This window comes from Amphiprion ocellaris, chromosome 9, assembly GCF_022539595.1.
Source record: "Amphiprion ocellaris isolate individual 3 ecotype Okinawa chromosome 9, ASM2253959v1, whole genome shotgun sequence".
Lineage (NCBI taxonomy): Eukaryota > Metazoa > Chordata > Actinopteri > Pomacentridae > Amphiprion > Amphiprion ocellaris.
The window spans coordinates 8,731,926-8,754,018 of NC_072774.1; the positions used below are offsets into that span (position 1 = coordinate 8,731,926).

General features: G+C 39.7%; 1 long non-coding RNA gene across 1 annotated transcript; it reads right to left on the reverse strand.

Moving 5' to 3' along the window:
* Positions 1 to 1,501: 1,501 nt before the first annotated feature.
* On the reverse strand, positions 1,502 to 22,090 carry LOC118471192 (uncharacterized). Its single transcript, XR_004848427.2, has 3 exons — positions 20,900 to 22,090; positions 10,096 to 10,169; positions 1,502 to 2,008 (listed from the first exon to the last, which is right to left on the reverse strand). It is a non-coding gene; the product is annotated as an uncharacterized LOC118471192 (long non-coding RNA).
* Positions 22,091 to 22,093: the final 3 nt, after the last annotated feature.

A 22,093-nucleotide genomic window follows, 5' to 3' on the forward strand; every position in this document is an offset into this window, starting at 1 on the left:
ATGCCGGCTCACTGTGCTGCATACAAGTACACACTGCGTCGTACGATTGAGACAAGGAAACTTGGAAAGACTTTTCATAGGTAAGAATAGTTTTTGGCTCTTTTTTCATTATGAAATCTTGTTGAGAGCTTCCAGTCTATGAGAGCTAACTAGTTAGCCACTAGCAAAACGCTAAGGCGAGCTAGCAGCTTGACAAGCAAATACCAGACGATTAATAGTAGCTGTAGTATAGTTGTACAAGCAGTAGTAGTAATACTAAAAGTACAAGCAGCAGTAGTAGTATAAACAGCTGTTAGAGTCGTAGAAGTAGTATCAGCATTTGTAATGGTATTACAAGTTGTAGTAGCAGTGCCAGTATCAGCAGCAGTAGTGTGTACTACCATTACTACTACTAGTAGTCACATTGCTATTACTACCACCAATACTACCAATAGTAGTTATAAAGCCTAACTCATGTATATCCAGATTACCATCTGTGTTCTTCCTCCAAACCCATTTTATGATTGGGATTACAGGCAGTTCTTTAGGACTGCTCTCAAATAATTGAAATGTTACTAAACAAGGTTATACTTATCAAATTAAATAGCTCTGGTCTCCAGTATATTGGCGAATTCGGTTATTTGTACTTAATTTATTAGCATGATTTCTTTTTTAATATGTTGTGTACAGACTTACTTACTTTGTCTACTTTTCTTACTCCATGTAGGTTTCCCAGAGACTATGGGTTGAGGAGGAATTGGAAGTTTGTCGGCTTAGACCTGGTGTCATTCCATCAGTGTTAAACTTCCCGGCTCATCTTGGAAGAGTACGTGCCAGAAAGACCATGACCAAGCAGCCTTGAGATCTTAGACAGCGTCTCCCTCAGGTGGGTGTCGACGGTGTTCACGGTCAGGTCTGTGGTAATCCCGTCAAAAAACAAAACAGAAAAAAATCTAGATTATAAATCAACATGTAACCAAAGTACTCTGTGTATAACGCCATAGTATAGGATGTAGTTCAGAAAATGTCAAAGTATAGTATGCTTTACTCAAGAATAACATAGTATGGCCTGTAGTTCATAGTACAGCAAGTCAGCAAAAAAACCCCATAGATTATTATGTGGTTCAAAAAGCGCAAAATGATAGGATGCTGCCTGAAATTGTCATGTATGATATGTGGTTCAAAAAATGTCATAGTGCAGTATATTGTCAAAATAGTATGTTATTCAAGAAAACAGAGTATAATATGTCATCTAAAAAATGCCATAGAATAATATTTCATTGCACAAGTAAAAGTATAGTGAGTTTTAAAACTGTTCAAATTCTTAGAATATGTTGCTAAAAAACAACAAAAAAAAACTAAAACAACAAAAGGTCAGTAATATGTCAATTAAAAAAGCCTATAGTATAGTGTGTCGCCCAACAAACATCATAGTATAGCATGTCCCTCTAAAAACGTCAGAGTATAGCCTTTAGTCCACAGCTGTCAGTAGGTGAGGAGCAACACAAAAACAGTCCAAACACTGGTTTCCAGAGGGTTAGACGAGAATTTATTTGAAAGAGTAAGTTTACAACACAACATGTGAGGGGGTTAAAAACAAATGAGTGTTAGTAAAATAAAAATAAATAAACAGAACTAAAAGTGAACTTCATGTTGACATTGATGGGCATTCCAACCAGCAACAAAGTAAAAGATAATCAATACAGAAAAAAAACTCTTCCTGTTCACCTCTTCAAGCCCAAAAACACACCGCAGTAGCACCCTAAACTAAAACTACCAATGGGTTCCCTGTTTTCCTTTCTGAACAATTCAAAGGTCCCTCTCTATCTCCCCACACATCCACCAACCACTGGAACACATCTCCAAAGTTCTGCCGGGCCAGCTCAGCTTCCCCTCAGAAGAAGTGGCGCCACCTGCCAGATGAAGGAGCCTTTTGAGAGGCAGCTGGCATCGTGATTGGACTGTACTTTGGTCTGTTCCAATCCAGCTTCAGCTCCAGAGACGGCAGGCGGGACGAGTCAACGGAGGCCTGGTGGACAAAGACATGCAGCTGAGTACAATCCAGAAAACAACAGAGGAGGAGTGCAGCAGCCCAGGGCCAGAACAAACAGAGTAGGATCATATGTCTCTTAGAAAACATCATAGTATAGCCTTTGGTATGAAAAAACGCCATCATATACATTGTATATTGTACAAATAACAAGTCAAAGCAAAGAGACATACATTGTAGAATTGTAGTAATTGTGGGCTTACTGATTTAGCTGACTGAGTATTTTATTTTTTACTGATTTACGGTAATAAATACATTTAAAAATGGTGCTACTTTGGCTCTGAACCTTTATCTACCTGTGGTCGCTCTGTCTTCTGGAGTGATTTGATTGGTTATACGTCACGAATAAAACTCCTTTAACTTAACAACTGTAAACAAAACAAAAACGTATCAACAAAGTTTTCTGTTAGAGTTTGTGTTCTTCTAAGTTTAACTCCAAGATTTTAAATACTTTCATTTACTGCAAATTAATATCTACTCCAAATGTCTCACTAATAATCATTATCAGCCTTAAAAACCCACAAAACACCCCTCTATACTCGACCAAACTTAGTACAGTCCAGTTCCCCCTTCTATAAATCTGCTTGGAATCTTCCACTTCCTGTTTGTCAAAGTGGCCTTCTACCTGGACAGGTTTTGTTGGAGCTCATGCAACAAACATTTTGGGTAACTGCACTTTAATATGGATGGATGACACTGAATTGGAGTCTGTTTTAATGAGACTGAGTTCAGATGTGTAGCTCTGTCATTAAATAGTAAATTATTTCTCAGAATTCACAGAGGAAAGTCTGAAATGTTTGCTAGGTTAGCGTCCCATATGTTCTTTGGCTCAGCTAAAGCTGACTCTCTCCAACTTCTGGATCTCTTGAGTTACTTGTTAAAATATCTTGCTAGAGGTGCTGAAGCTCAGAAAGTCTGAGATGTTTGTTCAAAATAAGCTTATTCTCAAGTCTTATCTGAACTGTCCTCTTTTGTTTGAACTTTCCCTAAACTTAGGAGTTAATGACAGAGCAGCACATCCAGACTCAGTCTCATTTATGTGGAGATTAAACTTCAGTGTCATTCATTGATGTTAAAGTGCAGTTTTTCAAATGTTTGTTGCACATGCTCCCGACCAAACCAGTCCAGGTGGAAGATGATGTGAAGAGAAAGCTCCAGAGGATGAATATCACACATTTACATTGTAAATTAATGTCCTTTAATTAGACATTGTCATGCAAAAGTTGGATTTCCCTTTGTTGAGTGCTTTGTTGATGTTGGTTTCTCAATGTTTTCTGACACTCTGCCCCAAAGATTAAAACCTTCTACGGCTCACGAGCTGCAACAATTCACACATTATCAACTATCTTTCTGACTAAACTAAGATAAAAAGTGAAAAACTGCCTGATTCCTGCATCATGAATGTAAATCTTTTTGGTTTTTATGACAGTAAACTGAATATATTTGGGTTTGACATTTTATAAACCAAAACAAGAAATGAATTACTGGAGAAAACAATCAACAGATTAATGGACAAAGAAAATGTGTTTTCCAACATATATGGCTGAATTACTCCAACATTACAAGATACATACAATTTAAATTCTATTTTATTTATATAACACCAGTTACAGGTCAAATTGTCTCAAGACGCTTTATTTTTATTTTTTTTTGTCATACTTAAAATATAACAAAGTAAGAAATTTAAAGCTCTTGACTAACCCAATTTATTATTTGGTTTTTAAGAGATTAATCGACAATTAAAATAACTTTCTCCACTAAAACTAATAAACATGAGGTCAGATAGAAGGAACAGTTTTAAATACTGCAGTCCCACGACGATAAGAATAAAGTTTGTCAACAAAAAGTAAATCTGCTGGTGGATTCCATTAAAGTCCTAATAAATGATAATAAAGTGTGATACCAAAGGTTTGTGGTGCTAAAAATGTCAAAGATATCAAGTTGAACATCTGGATGGAGGTTGATAAAAGTTGACCTCGCTTCATTTCTCTGGAGCTGACTCCATGGATTTCATGGATGGTGGTCAAAGACCTGCTCTTCTAGTTGTCTTCCTTCTCGTCGCTGTAAAAAGTCACTCTACCTGGCCGACTTCAACACCTCTTCATGACAACTTGTTCTGCCTCCGACCTGGTGGAAACTCCAGAAACTCGGGAAAACCCGTGGAGACTCGAAGAACTCATCGAGACTCGAAGAACTCGACGGGCGGGGGGAGTTGTGGTGGGCGGTAGGGGGAGGTGGGGGAGTAGAGGAGGGAGGCCGCCACCCACATCCCCGCCTACTCTCCGCCCTGACTCCACCCAGACTCCGCCTTGGCTCCACCCATGTGGTCACTTGGAAACTACGATGCCAAAGGGACGACGAAATTATTTCTTTTCATCTGATCTGTAGCTCAGTGAGTTAAGGATTTGCCTATGGAGCTGCAGGTCGCTGGTTCAAGACCAGACCCTTCTTAAATTTTCTCAAAGTTCTGACAAAGACAAAGAAAGAAAAAGGCCGGTGGTGGGTCTTGAACCTGCGACCCTCCGCTCTGTAGTCTCTCCTCTTATCCCCCTGAGCTACTCGCTCAGATACAAATTCTTCTGGTTTTTGCGCATTTATCATCTATTTTTTGTCATTTTCGAGTTTTTTTTTTAACTCGAATCTTGACTCGACCGTTTTTCTCAGGAGGTTGGACTTCAGCCTTTGTGCTGGAGGGTGGAACCCTCAGTTCCAAGACTTTCCAAGCCTCCACACCTCCCGAGTCCTCAGGACCTGAGCTTTCAGACAGTCTGAGGGCTGAAATTTTCTAAGTCCCACAGTAGTTCTCTGTTAGATTTAACTTTCAGACAGTCCAAGGGCTGATATCTTCGAAGTTCCTGAGTAGTTCTCTGTTAGTTTGAACCTTCAGACAGTCTGAGGGCTGAAATTTTCTAAGTCCCACAGTCGTTCTCTGTTAGATTTAACTTTCAGACAGTCCAAGGACTGATATCTTCTAAGTTCCTGGGTAGTTCTCTGTTCGTTTGAACCTTCAGACAGTCTGAGGACTGAAATCTTAAAAGTTTCTCAGTACTTCTCTGTTAGTTTGAACTTTCTGGTTAACAGAAGCCTTAAAACTTGTGACCATGAGTCTTGATTTCACATTTAGACCATCCATCTGAGTTCTTCTCAGACCTTCACCTGTGGGTTTTTTAGAAATCCTTAAACTTTGATTCTCTTCACTGAACAGTAAAGTTTGTGGAGATCAGAAGGTAACATTAGTTTGATCGATGCCTTCAACTACTAGTAGACTTTATCTGGAAAGCAGTTTTCTGAAATGAGTTCTTAGTAAATCTGTCCACAATCAAACCAAGAACATAGAAAGAGGAAATGTTTGAAGAAACAACTTGATGTTTTGCTCTTTTTCATCCTTTTATTGTCTCTTCTGTTTAATTTGATCTTCTAAAGTTTAACTGGTGTCTTTTCAAATGTTTTGTCTTTAGTTTGATTCTTCTTAAATGTTTAGTTTTTCTCTTTTCTCACCTTTTATTCTTTTCTGATGTCTGATTTGATTTTGAAATGTTTTGTCTTTTTAATGTTTAATTGTTGTTTTTTCAAATGTTTTATTGGCTTGTTTGGAAAAATTCCTTTTTCTTTCCCAATGTTTAATTTTTGGATTAAATCTTTGTTAAGGTTTTTCTTTTTACATGTTTTACCACCTTTTAATGTTTCATTTTCTTTTTAAATGCTTTTTTTAAATGCTTTTGTTTAATTTCATAATGACATGTATTGTATCTTGTTGAATTATCTAATTCAATATTTTGTCTGTTTAATATAATTTAATTGTATTTAATGTTTAACTATCTATCTATTAAACAGACAAAATATTGAATTAGATAATTCAACAAGATACAATACATGTCATTATGAAATTAAACAAAATTTTTAAAATACAAATATTAAAAATTACAGATCAAATATTTTCCATAATTAAACATTTCAAAAATACAATTCAACAAGAAGAATATTAAATATTTTAAAAAATGCAAAACATTTAATTAGATTATTACAGCTTTAAAAAGACAAAACATTTAATTTAAAAATTAAATGTTTCATTAGAAAATTACATCTTAAATTTCTTTAATCTTTTTAATAATAAAGCTTTTTAAAAGTTTTATTGTATTAATTTTTTTTCCTTTGATTTAATTGCTTTTTGTTATGTAGTTTATTTCTTTAATCTTTTTTTTCTGTCAAGATTTTAACCCCAACCTTAAAAATGAAATAAACCATTAAATCACAATGAAAATACTTCTGTTGTCACAATCATGAGTTAGTCAATTATTCGGTTTATCAATTCAACTTTATTTGTTTGGCACCTTTTACACAGATGACAAAACTAAACAAGCAAAGAGAAAAAACTGTGCTAAAGCTATGATTAAAACTCAAAAATATTTCAAAAAAAAGATTTAACATGGTAATAAAATATGTGTCCAGGGGATGGAGGGAGTTTATTGAAGTCTTCTTGGGCTCACATGGGAAATCATTTAAAATATAAACTTGATATTCAGTCTAAGGAAACTGCAGAGCAACAGAAGAATCAACAATATCTCCTGTTTTCTCCTTTAATGAGTCGACTCTTCTTGTGCTTTCAGACCAAAGAACTACAGACTCTTCACAACCTGCTCAAACTCTTGGTACAGGACCTCACCACACGGGTCAAGAAGGTTTCTGTCTCATTTCTACTCTGAAGCTCACCTTCTCCTGCTCAAACTGCTGACAAATGTTTCTGCTGCTCTAAAGTCTGGTCTCCAGAACTTCCTAAAAACTCTCAAAGTCTCTTCTGCTGCAGGTTGCTTTGTAGAACTGTTGCAGAAAACCTCACTAAACCACATGGAGGGGCCTCAAGATAGTCGTCCAAATGAAACCATACAAAAACCAAACTAGCACAACCCAAACGCTAAAGTCTCCTGCAGCCTACCAGAGAACCTCTGAGAACAGAGAATCAGGACAGGAACTCTTACCTTCTGGACAACCAACGCTGGTTCTCAAACAAGAATACAGAATGTGTCTGACCAAAAACCTCTGAAGACTCACTACTGCCAAGATAAAGACACAACTCAGCTGGACCAAATCCACTAATCACTGCACACATTATCACCATGTGCTAACTGTGGCTAAAGAACCACCTTTACCAAGACAACTATCCAGTACAAAGCCCTAAAACACACCAAGAAACACATTAAAGATGATTTTACTGCTGGAAGCTGCAAGCCAACGCCTAAAGAACAAATTAAAGCAACGGAGCCAAACCCGGTTCACTGGTGAAGAGAAGCAGAGGAAATGTTTGTCTGCAGCTAAATAAAGCAGGAAGACACTGAGCTGCTCAGGTGTTCCTGATAACACCAAGCAGCCACCTGGACAGCCAATAGGAACACAGCCACCTGGACAGCCAATAGTAACACAACTTACTGGAAGTCCAGAGGGCTGGGTTAGTGAAGGAAATTTAGTTTAAAGTTGAAGCAGAAAGTTAACAAAGAAAGTTGAAAATCACCTTCTGATACCTGAAATCTCTGAGTTTTCACACAAAGAACACCTGAACATGTCAAACTGGCTTCATAGTAGAACCATCATTGTAAAAACGTCATAGTATGGTGTGTTGCTCAAAAAACATTAGGACCCGGCTGTCAGGGGACAAACATGTAAGAAACATGAGAACAGAGAGAACCCAACCAGTAGGTCACAGTTTATCATCCCCCAGTCATCTCCTGAAGTCCATATGGTGAGAGACATCAGTATCTGGTTGTTAATTTACCAGAGGATGCTTATAATCATGCTGATGTGGTCTGTACTCTACAGTATTTTAGTGACTCAATAAATGCCTAAGTTGTTTTTTAAAAATGCTTTTTAGTTTTTAATAAACATTTAACAGCCTATATGTAATCAATAAATGGCCTTTGCCTATCTTAAGAAAAACTCACTCAGAACTCTGATATGTTAACAGTACTAATTAAATCAATAAATACATGCATACACACATAAATAAGTTAACACATTAACTGTGTTAAGATAAGATTTAGATTTTAAAAAAAGTTGTTTATGTTTTTGCAGAATCCAGTATTGCTCACTGGTTGGTCATTACATTTTGTTAGTTTGATTTCACTGTTTAAAATGATGCCACCTCTTTTCAGACAGAACCTGTGATAATAAAACAACACAAAATGTTTAGTTCTGTGTTAATAAAGCACTTAAAGCTTTAAGTATGGCTAAATGCTTTTTTCAAAATTAAATATATCACTCCTTAGGTGGTAGTGGCCCCAAGTTCAGTAAAGTTGGAAAGATATTCACAGATTCGGACTTCCAGCATCAATAACTCATCAGATATAGGTTGTCAAAACATAAACGGTGCCTCTTTCCCATTGTTGCAAGGCAGACAATGTGCTACAAGCCCAGTTTTATCAAAAGTAGCTGTCTTTCAAGCTACAGGAATAACATTGGTGTCTATGGCGTGAACAGGGTCCGTCTGTAATTTGCAAAACCTCTGCAAGAGTAAAGAGAGACAAATATTCAATAACTTCACTCTTATACATTGTAGTGTCACTAAAATCACTGCAGCCTTCAACTGGCTCCTGTTGACAAAGTGTTTTAACAGAAATGTAAATGCTGTAATTTGATTCTTTTAATGAACCATGTAACTTGAATGGATGTGATGCTGGTGTGACCACAGTGCACACGTCTGATGTTGCTCACAGTGGTCCAAGGGACGCTCAGGGAGTTTGTGTGTTTGCTCAGACTCAGGAAAAATTACAGGGAACATTGGATGTGACTGTTAATGGCTGCTGACAGATAGGCTCACACCCTGCTCATCAAGCTGCGTACTTATTGTATTTTCCCCAGGCCTTACCAGGACCAAGCTCGGACTTTACCAAGAACTGATTTAATCTGACCTTTGGCAGAGTTGTGTTAAATCCACATTAACCTGTCTAGGATTAATGAAGAGGGGGAAAAGAACCTATTTGTTATAGTAATCTAACAAAGATGACTCAAGCTGGAGGCATTAGCTCTGATTGTGAGATTTTCCCCAAGTACAATACTGACTTCACTCACTTACTTCTGCGGGATGCAGCTCTGTCCAGGCAGGTCTCTCAAAAATGATGTTCACATAACTAAACTGCATTCTGATTTATGTTTTGAAGGAAACATAAAGTTAGTTTCTCATGAAAGGTAAGACCGTGACAGAATAGGAAAGACTGCCAGTTTGAGAGAGCCGCAGAGTCCACATAATGAGGTAGAATTGGAGGATGGAAGCTTAAACAAACAGCGCTTTAACCCAGGAAACCAAGATTCACCTCCCACCTCATTATTCTCACATTTAAGTTTGGTTTCGAAGTTCAGGCACCAAAACTATGTCACTAGGATCAGGAAATCATGCTTTTGTTGACACTTTCACAATAACAATTACATGTTAGAAATTTAAGCTTAGACACCAAAATTACTGATTACTCAGACGTTGGGTTAAAATACGACCTTTTCAAAACATGCTTAAAGCTTCTTCTCTCTTTTCTGGTTTACCACGGTGACAAGTCCCACGCCATCTAATATATGATTAGCTGGCTGAAAAGGAGTGACAGTCAGGCAAAAAAATAAATCATGTCCCCGTTATTTATATAGCACATTTAAAGCACCAGCTGTTGAGCCAAAGTGCTTTGCCGTAGAAAAATAAGATTGGCATTATGAATTCATCTAAAAATCGAGGTGAACACCCTACTGTGTTATTTATGACGTGACTTTACCTTAGTTAGTAAGGATTAAACCCTAGAGAATGATATAAAATACAACTTGGCCTGGCTATAATAAATACTACATAAACTAACTGTAACTAATCTAAATATTAAGGCAGAGATCCAACACTGTTATTAATTACGGGGATTAATCTGATTAGAACTATAGCTATGACTACAAAAATATACAATAAAATCCAATAAATTCAAGGATTTCTTATGAGCAAGCTTTCTTGTTCTTTTCCCCATTTCTTTTTATTTATTTTTTATTTCCTACTTTTGTCTTTTGTTCTTTCTTATTTACATTTGCAACAGTGTAGAAGGAAAACTCACCTTTAACAGGAAGAAACCTCCAGCAGAACCAGGCTCAAGGAGGGGGTCATCTGCCTCGATCAGTTAGGGTGAGGCTAAAGGGGAGAAAGAAAAAAATGACAGCAGAGTTATAAATAAATAAATAGACAAAATAACAAATAACAAGATACCATAATCGCTAGACAAGTCATGGCAAAGATATGTTGATTTGAAACGTATTTGTTACATCATAAACGAACCTAATGCAGCATAAAATGCATTTCTCTCAAAATATAACTGAGAATTTAAAGTTAAGCTGCAAAGGAACATACATTTTGTGAGACAGGGCTGCTCTGTCTGTGTCTGGTCAGATATGTATGATGCTGTGTTTGTTTAAAACTTGCAAACAGATGTTCGGGAACACTCACCCTCTGACATATTACGCTGTGTGTCAGGCAAGGAAAATGCAACCCATCATTTTATGCATGGTTACAGAGATGCACACGTATGCATATTCTGTCGGACGTGCACGTGGGCAGTCACGCTCATTCCCATAGTGGACTGTTTGTTCATGTCCCCTCCCACCCTACTTGAGCTGTGGCCTGGCCAGCCAACCATAATATTTGCCATGTGGCAGTCACAACAGGTTTGACTCCTCATTCGGCCCAGTCGGTGCACATTGAGTTAACAGGTTTCAGCTGCAGTGGGGGCATGTCAACCCAAGAATGCGCTAATCAATCATATTTCACTTCAGGCACGCTCGGGCTAAACCACAACCTACCGTCATCCTCCCTCCCTCCTACGGTTCCTTCTTTGCTTTCTCTGTGTCTCCTGAGCACATAGTGCGGGAAACGCTTAATGAATCAGACAAGCTGTTCACATGGACAATAATGAGCAAGTTTTGGTTGAGGGGAACCACAATTTCTGCTTTCCACTAAAGTACTTGAGCTAGTGTTACAACAATAATAAATAGTACCACTGGGATCTCTGTTTAATATACTCCTATTAAAAGGTCAGTACTAAACCAGACGTGCATACTGTTGGATGAAGTGTTTGGCAAATACATGCCACATTTAATGTTACTAACCTAACTAAGTTAATGTCAGGAGTCTCTGGAATGTAAGGCTAGAGCACTGTTTAGGAATTCCTCTTAACAAACTAAATTAGGTTATACAATGTAAACAATGAAAAAGCATATCTGTAGCAATAAGCCACTTAAGAAGGCTTTGATGTATTCATGGGTAAATTGCCATATCCCCCTCCCCCCCGCACTGGCCCTCAGGACAACATCTTAACTGATATAAATCAGCTTTACTGCAACTGGTCAAAATTTCCTTACTCACATCAGAGCATTCAAGTGATCATCTATCAGCAAAGCTAATCTATTTTCCTCTCAAAAGGGGCTCTTTTTCATTTCAATTCATGGATCCACTTAATTTGAGCACGACCTGTTTTAATACAACATGTATTATGTGGAACGGTTGTACCCTTGAGCAATGTACTTTACCTGCATTTCACTGGTGCAAAGCTCAGCTTTGCAAATGGGTTCCAGAATTTGTGAGTCACTTGGGATGAAAGCCTGTGCCAAGCCATGAAATAATAACACTAATATTTACATAAGGTTCCAATTTCTCCTAACTCTTTTATTTCCTGCCGAGTATAATGGTTTGGGAACAGTGATTGACAATTCATGACAATCATGTTGTTAGCTGCGCTTTTGACAGACAGTGGGGGCACAGCCTTGACTTACAACCCCCAGTGTAAAATTTAATGAAGTCACAGGGGTAATTGGGGTGTGTCGAAGTTCGGGGCATGTCGCTTTGGTGTGACAGGGGTGTGATAAACTTCCTCTCAGATTCTGTTTTCTAAAAACAGTTCTAATCATGGCGAGGATGTGGCCTTCTATATGAACTGCCAGGGAAAGTACACAGCACACGAGAACCGGGGACGTGGTTGAGACAGGAATGAAAAATGCAATCAGGAAATACTGGAAGGAAGGCAACTGCAGAGAGCGAGTGGCCAGCTAATAATAGAGCTGATAAGAGAGCAGCGGAACCCAAACAATACACACACACACATTAACTGCTTTAAAATTTGGTCTTGCAGTAAAAATGCGTTAATCATTTGCATGACTCTGGCAATCCCCATGAGCAGAATGTGTAGATGCGATGAAATCTTACCAGTATTAGAACATTTTCAATTCTTTCCTCCACCCAAAAAATAAGTGGCCTACAACAAGTTTCACATAACTAATTCAGTTATCATAGAAATGATCACAGACGTATTAAATGCCTTTTGGGTGATTTCAGCACCACAAAAAAAAAAACCAAATAGATGTTTTGCAGCTTTCAACCTCACCCATAATCCTCCAACGCAGTCTCCGATGAAAATCATAATTTGTTATCTCCTCCACTAGGCGAGGTCAGGAGACTAACAGGAAGGCTTTGTGGTAAATCAAACCCTCCTTTTCGAATCAAAACAAGCTTTTCCTCATCCTCAAAAAACAATCTGTTAGGCTGCCCTATCTCCCAAGATGTCCCCCAATAACAGATGCTTATCCGTAGCCTATCCAGAAGAGAGAGGGAATGAGGCGAAAGGATCCAGTTCTACAGATGTGTAAAATCAAAACAAAGGGCATGTTTTTAGTGGCAGGGGTCTGGTATGATAAAGTATATGATACGATATTCTATCTTTTTGTAGAGCTCCTTTTTCCTGCTAAACATAGAAATAACAGAATCTGATGTGCTATCGAATTGTTGTAGTTACAGTAAACATTCTTTTAAAACATGAGGCTGGAATTCTTTTTTTTTTAACTTGTTGTATTTCATAACATTGATTTACTAATCCTGTCCTGCCTATGGCAAAACAGTGGGGGTTGTAGGCTCTTTTAGTAGGACGGAAAGGATCTATTGACCCTTAAGACAGCTGAGGTACACTAGTAGATCTTTAGCTCTCTTTTTTGGCCAGTCTTTAGGCCTGAACACAAGGGACCTTTGTGTCTCTCTCTCTCCTTTGGCTGGCAGCTGTGGGCTAAGCACTCATCCATAGATCCACACATTTGCAATTTTGAAGAGGGAGAAGGCAACACAAGTCTATCATTTTTTGCCTCTCCTTGTCTTCTAATCTTGGAAATCTTGGAAAGGAGGCACAATAAGCACAGCCAGGGGAGGCTGATTATTCTGTGTATTTACTTCACACACACACGCTGCTCTTTTCCCTTTCCAAGAAGCAACAAAGCAAGAAGAAGATGGAGAGTCAAACTGGAAATGGTGGACACTAAGAGTTAATTAAATAATATGCAAGAAATCTAATGGATGCACTTCATAGGATGAGTGCAACAAATGTGAGTGGTTCCTATAATCACAGGGAAAATAAGATACATGTTCAGGCTTACAGTGAAAGGAATGTGGTATTGATTTAGAGCATGTGGGTATTAACTTAAAGGCTTTTTAGACTTAAGTAGGGGATATGTGTATACGCTGGTATATTTTTTGTTGATATCTTCGCTATATTCATGCAGGACCGTGAAGGTATGTTGAATAAGTATGCCCGAGCCATTCCAGATGTTACATTTTAAATCCTGTCATCTCCACTTAGTATAACAGTCCAGGAACTCCATTTGGAGTAAAAGCCCTTTAAACAAGGTAGTTTTGCCGAGCATTTGGCAGGATCAGCAGTCTCTGATCCGCTCTCTTCCTTTCTGGCTGTTGGCTCCCCTGACCTTTTGCAAACCCAATGTGACATCCACCGTTTGAGCTAAGACTATTTGACAAATAAGTGATGACCGTTCACATTTTTAATTTAGAGGTATGATGAAAAATTAACCGTGGCCAACTCTAGACCTTGATTTTTAAACAGGTCTACCTATCTTTTCCACCTTACTTTACCTCTCTCTGCTAGAGACCTTCACCAGTCCAAAAATCACGGCTGGATCCGATATGGTCCCATGAAAAATCTATCCGAATGGGATAATTAGACGCAATCCAAAATGCGGCCGAGTCCTACAACGAGAGAACACACCGGCGGCTGCATAATGCACTATCAATCAATTTGACCAATTATCAAGCAGCCACTGTGGGAAAGAGCAGCATAATTATAATAGTAATGCTGTAGGAGAAAATGTAAAGTCATGCAAACCAAAATTATTGATGTGCTTCAAAGACAGTTTTATGTCACGAAAAGCCCTAGATCCACATACTGCACAAATATAAAATGTTGTTAAATGAGTGAAGATATATCGTAGGCACTTAGGTGCATTCAGATTCATTCTAGTTTTGAGCATATTATGGCAGGAACTCAGGGCAGACAGGAGCGTTTATAAGATCAACCCCATAATCAGCTCTTTCAGGTGATTCAGCTGTTGGATCATTTCAAGTGTATGATCCAACAGCTTTGACTGGTACTTACACTCCGAGTGCACCAGAACAATGACAAATAGTAGTTACTGGGTGTTACTTCACAAGCATGTATGAAATAGAACAATGGAGATTAAGTAGGTTAGCTTATATGGTAACTTTTATGTCATGTTTTTATATTGGTGATGTCAGGGAGGATGAGATATGGGACCAAAAGACATCCAGACAGCAGGAAAAGGGCGTTTGTTGTATTCTCTGAATTTAACTAGTCACCATTTTCTTCTTTGAATTGAACCAATTTGACTTTTTCAAGGCCACTTTGAAATACCTGCCATGAAGTAGGGCTGTTTTCTGCCCTGAAAACAGTCCTGAAAGCGGTTTTACAGGGGCAATTCTTGCGATTGGACCACACACAAAGGTTCAGGTCGTCCTAAAATGACCTGTGAGTTTCTGCAGTGGAAAACGGCCTATTGACACATACACCAAAGATGCACTACAATAAAATGCGTCACTGCCTGACCCAATTAGACTGAGTACAATCTGGATCACAAATATTCGTGTCTCGGCCCCTCAAAATACAGCGGACCAGCAAATATCTCTACTGTCTGCCATCCATCTCTTTCCTCTGCATCCCACTATTGCTGATCTGTTCCCTCCATCCTGCCTCTCTCTCGTCCCTCTCCCCTTTCTGCCCCATAACTAATCCTTATTATGCCTCTCACATAAACTGTGGGTCTGGCACCAGGCTGCCAGCCACGCAGGCTAACAGGAATAGGGTAAGAGTGGAGATTGGAGACGGATTCTTAAGTTGTAACAACCCAAGTGGCACAAAAGATGCTCCACAGACCCTGTTTCCTTCCCTCATTTGGGACTTCTTCCATTATATTCCTCTGTCATCCCCTACTCAGCATAATAACTCCTGAAAGGTAGATAACTATTAATAGAGTTCGCACAGCACTGCAGTCATATGGATTGCCCCGCAGCGCTGTGACTAAGTAGAACTGATGTCTCCTGTGACAAGCGCTCGTGTTGCTGTCATCCAGGACGTGCAGACACTCTGCATACATTACTGACTGCTGGCTTCCCCCTCTCCGACCCCCCTTTTGGATGGCACCACAGCTGTCCCAAAGTGAATCCCAAATGAGAGGATCTGTCAGGGTTTGTTTGCTGCAGGCCTTGATTTGATGCTATTACTCTGCAGATGGAGAGACTGGCTCAGTCTGCGGGAGCCGAGAGCTGCTGGTGGACAACACTTGCCTCGGGCCTGGCCTGGTGGCACCAAAACACATTTTGAACAAACAGAGAGCTGAAACTGATAAGGGGGTAAAAACGGTTTTTACTTTCTTGGTGTCTCTCCCTAAAACAACATCCTCCTCTGATTCCTCAGCACACCCTCGTGTTTGTGTTACAGAGGCCAAACGGCTAAATCTTTCTCATATCTTTCTCTCATATTCCCCATTCAGCCAGATGTTCCTCATTCATTTTTCTCAGACACAGCTGCATGTGTAAATAATCCATGATTTCTCCCACTGTATGGGTGGATTGAGGCATATTGTGTGTCTGTTTAAGCAAGCAGTCTCCTCTTTTGCACCAGGGGTGTAGACCTGCTTTTGACTTTAGAGCAACGTCGTTAGTTTTTCATCGAGTCTGAGGGCAACAGAAAAGTCTGTCAAGATGACGAGGTCAATCGCTAACCACAGCCCTGGCAGCACTTTAGCACAGGTTATCTAACGCAAGCAGATGGATGACATCTTAGCTGAAAGTGCTGGGCTACTTGTTCCAGGTCAAGTCAGATTTCCTGCTGTTGCTAGTCCAGCAGAGTCTTGCCAGATCACCCCTCTTGTTTCAAGCCCCCAAAGCATCTCTTTCTTCTCTGTGGCAACCATCAACCACAGCGACCAAGAGAAAAACTGACAGCCGACCCGCCGAGGAGGTGTGCAGGCAAGTCGACCAGAACAATAACAAAACTGGAGTCAGAGGCAGAAAGGGGAAGAGGACAGACCCTAATAATGGCCAGGCCGTGGCTTGACATGCTATGAAAAGTGACAGTGGACGAGTCATCCATTATTTATAGCAGTGCAGAGCTGGGTTATTTATTTTTTCAGCAGCATGGGCAGCAAGGGATCATGGCACAAAACAAGCAGCCAGTCGTGGCCTATTCATGTGATTGTCAGCAGACAGCGAGGCAAGCCCAGTGGTGAAGAAAGCTGTGACTGTAGTTGTGGCCTCGTATGGACACTGCATCCAGGACAGGATTCACCTTGACTGCTGCTGACTCTGTCTCTGTCCCTCTCATTGTCTCTCTTTCATGTCATAGACATGTGGGGTCAGTGTCAACTGTGGGTTGCTCAAAACAGCGTGCTCGCTTACCTTTAACTTCCATTTTAATGGTACGATGAGGGTGTGAGTGCCGCTTCAATGCAGTTTTCAATGTTGGAAAATAATTCTATTCATCAGATTGTTATTCACCTAACTGCATTAACGCGTTGGCAGTTTAATGTGTTGGCAGCTCACTCAGTATTTTGTTTCATAACACTCCTCTTTTCCTCTATGTAAGGACTCATCGTGGAACACTCTCCAAATAATCATGAAGTGTTGATAGAGCCAACAATCAACTGACACATTCATCAGTGAATGGCAGAGTTGCTGATCTCAGTGTGAGACTGCAGCGGTGAAATCTATGTGTATGGATTAGCAGAAGTGTTCGATAGTTCCGTCCAGGGCCACTGGATCACTATCGTCTTAGATATTTATCGCGGCTGAGTGGAGCAGTGTGTGTCTGGACATGGCTTAGTACAGTAAAGATGCCACGGACGCCATCAGGGCTTTTCTGGCACACAGAAACGCGCCATGACATCAGGAACAGATGTTGCACATGGTGAGGCCCATCAAGGGACAACAACTCTGCATCAGTGCATGAATATTTCAGACAGCTTACTGCTGTACTTATCAGTGAAGACGCAGTCAGGCTGGCCAAGGACCCAGTCAGTCTGATCTTAAATTTCAGGGATGTTGTAATCACTTTATTGGAGAAGTGGATGAAAACACACACTAAACTGATGAAGTGCTGGCTTGCAGAAAGAAGGAGTCGCTTTTACTCTGAGGCATTTTTATGACATGATAACAAAACTGCTTTGATCTGGGCTCAAACCCTGGCAATTCTGTCAAAACTTTAGTCCTTATTTATCTGCTGTAACGTAGACTGCGGATCTTTCCCTATATCTGTAGAAACCGAGGTCAGCAGTCACATTCCTGTAATCCACACCCTTTTCTAAGCACAGCTTGAACCAGAAGCCTCAACCTCTCCTTGACCCCTGAGGAAAAGAATCCCTCAACCAGATCCCCGGAGAGACTTTCATTACAGACAAAAACAGAATCCATGGGTGGCCAGAGTCATATTCTGATATTAGGGCAGAGGACATGGATTTGATATGAGCCTGGAAATAGTCCTATAGACTGCAGAGTGAGCCTCGGGTCCATGTTGAGCTTTAATGGCCCTCCTCCTGCTCGTCAATCACACATAAAGAAAATGCTTAATTGCAAATTTCAAACCAGTGCAGTGGACTGACGTCATATTATTGGAATGGGAGAGAGGAGACAGGTTTTGAATTGCTCGCGAGCTGGGCAGATGGATACCACTGCCTCGCAAAGGTATATGTCCTTATGAGTTACGAGCTTGTAGCAGCATTTAGAGTTATGGTTGACACAGATCAGCTCAACATTCAATATCACAATTACAGTAAAAGCTGGTGTAATGTTTCTCATATGGATAGTAGCATAAACCTTCGAACCCTGAAGGAACCGAAACACTGCAATATGGACACACTACAGTATATAGAGCAGGATGTTAATCAGCAACAGAGTATATTTCATACCCCGAGACTCAATTAAGCAAAACTGATAAATGTGTGTTTTAACAGTAAAACGTGATTATTTTATATTCTCGTATGAATAGTTTTGTACAATCAGTATTTTCATTGAAAACTGTGTAGAGTTTTCCCAAAACATTGGAAGGTTTTGAAACAAAACAAAACTCACATTCCTCAGCTTCTATCTCATGCTATACCCAGTTTTTGACGGAGAAATGTCTTCTTTTCCTCTGGTAGTAATAATGAGGTTGATTTTATTCAGTCTGATACTCACAAACTAAACACGCGGTTTGTGTCAGCGCCAACACATTTTCCACCACTTGAACGCTCTCCACTCTCCGGCCAGACAAAAGCATTGTAATTTCTAAGGCACGGAAAGCCGTTTGCCATGACGGACGTCTCTCTTTTAATTGACCCCGGGTCAAATAGGGACTGAGATAATATTTTGTTAAATTATTCTCATTTCCCTGTGAATCACATTTCCATATATCTCCACTTCATGCCTTATTTATCACCTCCTTACAATTACCATGCAAACGATGTCTTAACTGTCACCCCTTTCTCCCTCTGAACAGTTTAGTAAATATCAAACCATATTTATTATTAATAAACCCACAGCTGAAAACACCCTTTTTATCTATAAATTATTCACACTCTGAAAAGCTTGGGGAGTATGTGTGCCCTCCATTTGATGCCACTGAGGCCAATATAATTAAGACTATTGGCTCAAACCGATGCTGATGCATGCATCATCTGCTTCGCCCTCATCTATCAGTCCATCTGTGCGAGCCATAGGAGATCATACATTTCAATCACAGCGTCAGGCCTGGTGACAGACTTTGCACAATGGATGTTGGTTTTATTATCACAGCACAACTGGTGAGGACACCCCGCTGTTTTACGGCTCACCCAAGCCCCTGCTCTCCAGTCACTCGCTGACGGTTTCACACGTGCGTACAACTGCCTGCAAACACACAAACACGCACACACTCATTCACACACACACACACACACACGCACACAAAGCTGTTTATGCTGGTATGACTGATGAATGATTTCTTGCGATTACTGTCTCGCACATTTTCGAGGACCCAACCCGAATTGCACTCGCACACGTAAAAACAAGTATCTATTTTTACACACAAACACACTTATGCAAACACACACGCATTTAGACACGCTCATTTGCCCATGTGCTCAGTCACACTAACCTGGGTTGGCTTCCCAGCTGTGCAAGCTGTTTCTTCCATCAACATGTGTTTACTGGCAGGGGACCCTTATGTTTGCATTACAGGGAGGCAATAAACAGGAAGGCCAACCCCAGGGTTTGAAAACTACTGTTTGGGGTGGGGTGGTTTGGGGGGAAACCCTCATGAGGGGTGAGCCCTAATCACTGTGTGGTTCAGGGTTTAATTAAATGCAGCGCGAAATGTCAAAAAAGAAAATACTCTTATTTTTGCGGGATGATGTTTTCTCCAATCCACATATGTCGAAAGTCCTTGGTGTCCAAGTCTGCAGACTTTGATGAATTTTTTACAGTCTTATGAAGCTCTAACCACCTGGATGAGGGCATATGCGAGTAGTGTTTGTGAGTCTTTGTGCATACGTGTGAGGGGGGAGGTGGTGGTGTTGGATGTGTTAACATTAAATTAAGTATTTGCTTGGTACAATATACAAGTGAAAGACTGATTAACCAGATGACTGCAAGGCCTATTATTTTGGTTAATCAATAGATCCTTGAATAACTAATGAACGACATCAAAGAACAAGCCTACAAACAGCCACAGGCAAGTGATAGACTGCAGTGTTTTTATCTCTTTATAGAAGCCTTAGCTTTTGTTGAAATATGATAATGATTCTGTTCTCTGCTGTTCATTTTAGGGCCCACAGTATGACAGTGAACAATAATTAACAGAACAAACTTAGATGAACTTACACGCTGATAACAACTGAAAAAAAAATTTATTAAATTCTGTTTGGGTTTTCAGGTAAAGCTGAGTAAACAAAAGTGGAGTTCATCAAAAAAGCGTTGACAGATTTCTGACCGACTAACTGATGAAGGGCTGAGGTTTGAGAGTCAAGTGAAGTGATCATTACATAATTTGACAAACATCTGTAGTTGATTCTGCACTAATGCTTACACAATGCTCATCTTGATTTCCTAATCTGTTGGGTATTGGGAAGCTGGGGTTGATTCGGGGAATAAAATTGACCCATGACTGACAAAAAGCAAGCGTTGCTCTGGAATGTTCCTGAGGAGAGGGAAGAGTTTGGTTTCAACAAAGCCAGTGATTGGAATTTTTATGATTTCTCTTAAACCACACCTAGAAATTTAGTGGGTGACATGCACAAAAGTTCTCTGCCTCCCAGGAAACAAGGCTTGTAACTCTTGTTTTGGGCCATAACTGTATACCATTATAGCCTTATATCAGTATCCACAAAATCTCAAATGTTTGTCGCCATTTCTTTGAATACGACCCCCTTTGAAAATCAGTAGGCTGGAGGGAAACCAAAAATAGGACAAGAAAAAACCCCTAACTATGATCAGGTATCTGCATTAAATGGAGATGACCACCAAGAAAATCCACAAAGACATGGACAGCACACCTGGTGACGACTCACCTTGCTAAAGAAGTGGGTTGGCTGAGCTTAAGCAGAAGAAGAAGAGATGATCCACAGTCAAGACATCCAAAATCGATCAAGTGGAGGCCATTCACTGCAGCGTGTCTGTCCAGTACATAGTGTAAACCATAGACGTCAGCTGGTTTCAGTCTCATGATTTTCGAAAGGCGTTACCTTCAAAGAAATAACATCAAACATTAGATTTTTTTGCAGACAGTGATATCAGGCTTTCTAGTATACAGTTATGCTCTAAAATGGGAGTTACAAACCTTCTTTCTGGGTGAGGCGAGAACTTTTTTGAAGTATCTTCATAAAATATTAGTTGAATTCATAGGGGAAAAAAATGTTAAATGTTACTTTTCTGACCACCTAATTGATGATTTTCTTTCTTTTGGGGGGGACAAGTGCTGCTATATATGACATAAAGCTTAATAATTTACAGTTATGCAGTTGCAAACCTTGTTTCTAGGTGAGGCCAAGAACTTTCTGAAGTACCCTTTTAAAAAACTACTTGAAGGACTTCTGTAAAATGTATTGACAGGTTTACTTTTCGAACCAGCTACGTGATGATTTTCTATCTTTTTTTGGGACAAGTGCTGAGATTTTAATTCTTGTGTAATTCTCACACATTTGATTTCCAAATCTGTTGGGTAGTGGGCAGCTGGTGATGATTCAGGGACTAAAATTGACCCACGATTGGCATAAGAGTAGAGTAAAACCAATTCTGAAATTTTTTATAATTTCTCTTAAACCTCACCTTGACATTTAATGGGCGAAACATGTGGAATGATTGCTTGAACTCACAAGACTTCAGATTCAAGTTTAAATCACAAAGCTGTAATTATGGTTCAGATTGAAATTTAGATGTAGATGGGTTGACATCTGGAAAATCAATGCATATATTAAGCTAGTTACCAGGAATGGTATCACTTTAGAATAATATTCCTGGAAATGATGGTTGATTTGCAGTACCTTTCAAAATAAAAAACTAATCCCCAGCAGTCTACATTTTGCTTCTAAACATGGACCATATTGCTTGTCTATCTTTATATCCTGCATTGTAACATAATTCAAGTCTCAGTTGACTCTAAAGCGCAGGCATTTAACTGGGAATTAGTGTTTTAAATGCCCTCCTCATGACGCCCCCCTTCAGCCAATCGGAGCCCCCTAGGGGTGGGGGCTACCGGGACCCCC